This window comes from Sinocyclocheilus rhinocerous, unplaced genomic scaffold (genome assembly GCF_001515625.1).
Source record: "Sinocyclocheilus rhinocerous isolate Xijiao unplaced genomic scaffold, SAMN03320098_v1.1 scaffold1994, whole genome shotgun sequence".
NCBI classification, from domain to species: domain Eukaryota; kingdom Metazoa; phylum Chordata; class Actinopteri; order Cypriniformes; family Cyprinidae; genus Sinocyclocheilus; species Sinocyclocheilus rhinocerous.
The window spans coordinates 140,346-143,478 of record NW_015666538.1 but is presented as its reverse complement, the minus strand read 5'-3'; the positions used below and the strand labels follow the sequence as shown (position 1 = coordinate 143,478).

Genomic DNA, 3,133 nt, shown 5'->3' with positions numbered 1-3,133 from the left:
CTCTCTCTCTCTCTCTCTCCATACCGTTAAGTAACTTGTGCATTGTTTTACTTACTTGTTTTTGACGTATCCGACCGAACTTCAAACTTTCCAGTGATGTCTGTGAGAAAGGTATATTCACTCGACAAGCTCGCGCATCTGCGCCGCAGCGCGCTCAATCCACTCAGCGTGCTTTGCTTATCAGCTCGTGCACATCAGCTATACAGTCAATACTGAATTTTTAACATTATATTCGTTGCATACATATACTTTGTAGACATCCTTAATCTCTAATAACTCCATTCTGCTGTCTGTTGTTCTGTTGTCGGTGTTTCATTGTCTGAATATGGCACTTAACACATGCTGTGTGGTATCGGCGTTTGGTATCGGGGCATTTTAACGAGTACGAGTACAGGAGCTCAGTATCGGGCCCGGTGCATCCCTAGTAATGAGTGTCTGGGTCCACGTTGGGATGCATCAGCTGAGAGAGCAATGGTGTCAAAGAACTGGAGGACTAGACACAATATCCTTTAGCTTGTCAGTTTAAATAATACATCATCTAAAGGGATTTGCCAAAATCTGCATTTTGAGTCATGGATACTGAAGACCTTGGCACACGGCATGTCAACATTGACCGGTTTTCAGGGGATGATGTGGCCAAGTTTCTTTTTGAGTCTATACATATCTTTACAGAGCCACAGTCATTATCTCAAGCTCAGCCATAATTTATTCCCTCATTGCAATGAGTAATTTTATGGCCACACATCCAGGGGGCACCACTGACTGTACCCCCGGTTTACTTCTTCATTAATGTTTATATGAGCTGAGGGTAGAATGAGGTTTAGTTGTTGGTGAGATATACAGTAATGTTGCATTTAGCTCCTGTGTCAACCTTTTTTTGTTGTTGTTGACCAGACCCATGCTTTAGTCGCAGTGTTGTTTCACTTTTCTGATTGACATCATCCACTGTTTCACAATAGTAGGTGTCATCAGGTGCATCTAGAGATGTGTCAAGTTCATTCACCCAGCTGAATTTGGAGTTTTTGAATTGCACTGCACTTCTGCAGTTCACTTGGTAGGGTAATCATGAACTAGAGCTTGAATTGCTGGTTTGTGGGATGGAGCACCCTCTTCCTTTTGTGTGATAGACCGTAATTACAATATAGGTGCCATTCTTTTTCAAATTTGCTCCAGTTGTCAGCTATATTTTCATCAGAAATTAGTAGATTAATGCAGCGGAGATCTTGTGTCTTATTTAACCACTTCTGACACTATGTAGATTGTCTCAAGAAACGAAATACAGTATGCAGTACCAACATACTTTTTTTATTTGCCTACATTTTCAAGTTAAAGCAGTACTATTTTGAAGCTACTTTAAAGTGGAAATGAAGCAGTCAGTCAAGTTTACATTATTTATTAAAGTGATTTCCACTTTGATTAAAAAATATATAACAAACATGATTAATGTAACAAGCGTGTGTTCAAAATGTAAAGAATTGCTTATATTACTTCACTGGCCATCGGAGCGAACCAACCCCGTGACGTCACACGCGGTGGTACTGCAAGATGGCGGCTCTCTTGCTCTAAAAGCTATAACAAAACTTCCTTTTTTCTTTAAAATGGTTACATTAATCATGTTTGTTATATATTTTTTAATCAAAGTGGAAATCACTTTACTAAATAATGTTAACTTAACTGACTGCTTCACTTCCACTTTAAGGGGCTATATTTGTTCTATGAGACTTTCAGATTACAAATCTATATTATTATATTAAGAAATTAGCCAAAAAACAAAAAAATACAAGTGCATTATTTAACAATTCATTGTGCACTGTCCAGGATATTTCTTTCTGATCCCCATTACATGGAGATGCTGAAAAACACAATTTCCCAAATACTCTGAAGAACAAGAAAATAAAATCCCTCTATAGGCACTAATAAACTTCACTATTTGTTTTAAACTACATTTCAATATGCTGTTCTGTCTTTGCAGAAAAAACAACAACAACACAAGTCTCTCAATTTAACCATTGACTATAGCCATTCAACAGTAAAATTGAGAGCTATCAATTTTAACATTTATTAGACTTTAACAAATAACTTAGAATTTAAGTGAACTTAAAACAATCTTCACATAAACCCATTATAATAAATGTCATATTTAGCTACATGTGCCCTTCAACAAATAGAGAATTAAATATACAGAAATTGAAGTTATTAAACACTAAATTCTAAATTAAATATATATTAATTTTGAAGCTACAAAAGTTATTGATTTCCACTTTTTTCCTTTCTTCTTTGATTAACAGACATCCCAGCAGCTGGGTTAATAGGTTATTTTTAATAGGTTATTTTTAAGAGCTGCCTCTGCTGAACACGACGCAGATCTGACAAGCATCATATTTTCTCTCAACTCTTTACTTTTATGACCCACTTCAAGGCTTAAAGTCTCTATTAATGAGCTGACGAGTTGAATCGGGTATGTTAGATGAGGGAGAGTGCTGGGCTGCTCCAGGACAGTTTTGAAAACCACTGCATTTCAGAGACATGTTCTTAAATGTGACTCAGAGATAACATGCATGCACAGTTTTAAGGCAGCTTTAATCGCCTTTTTGGAAACTTAATGTGGTCATAAAGACGTTCTGCATCTAAATAAACGCAATTCTTATCAAGAAAAAAGAGACAGAAGCAGCAGATGTGAGTGAGGTGGCAAACCCTAGGTCCACCCCTGCATTAATTGTGTTCAATATTTTTAATGAGTTAAACTGAAAAAAAAAATTGTCTCCTGCGCTAAAAAGCGTTAATTTTGACAGCACTAGAACTGACTCAAAAGAATGAAGGCATTGCAGTTCAGGCTTACTAGGTCATATTCTAAACAAGCAGAAATGTTGAAAAATTTTAATTTTTAAAAATTATTATTTTATCAGCTTTAAAATGCAAGAATCATTAAAAAGTAAATAAATTAACATTGTACTTAACACATTCTTACTGGCCAGGCTAAAAATGCAACACCCAGTTTTTTAGAATATGAGGTCCCTGGGGCAGGGGCGTAGCCATCATTTCAGAAGTGAGGGGGACAGAAATGTTATATATATATAAAAAAAAAATAATAATAATAATAAAAATGTAGTTAATTCTAGTTAGTTTTAATTTA

At 35.8% G+C, this 3,133-nt stretch overlaps 1 protein-coding gene across 11 annotated transcripts in view; it reads left to right on the top strand.

Annotated features, from left to right (window-relative positions):
- Positions 1-3,133, top strand: part of LOC107732596 (calcium/calmodulin-dependent protein kinase type II delta 1 chain) — a 169,711-nt gene that overhangs the window by 146,078 nt on the left and 20,500 nt on the right. The gene's annotated exons all lie outside the window — the stretch shown is intronic.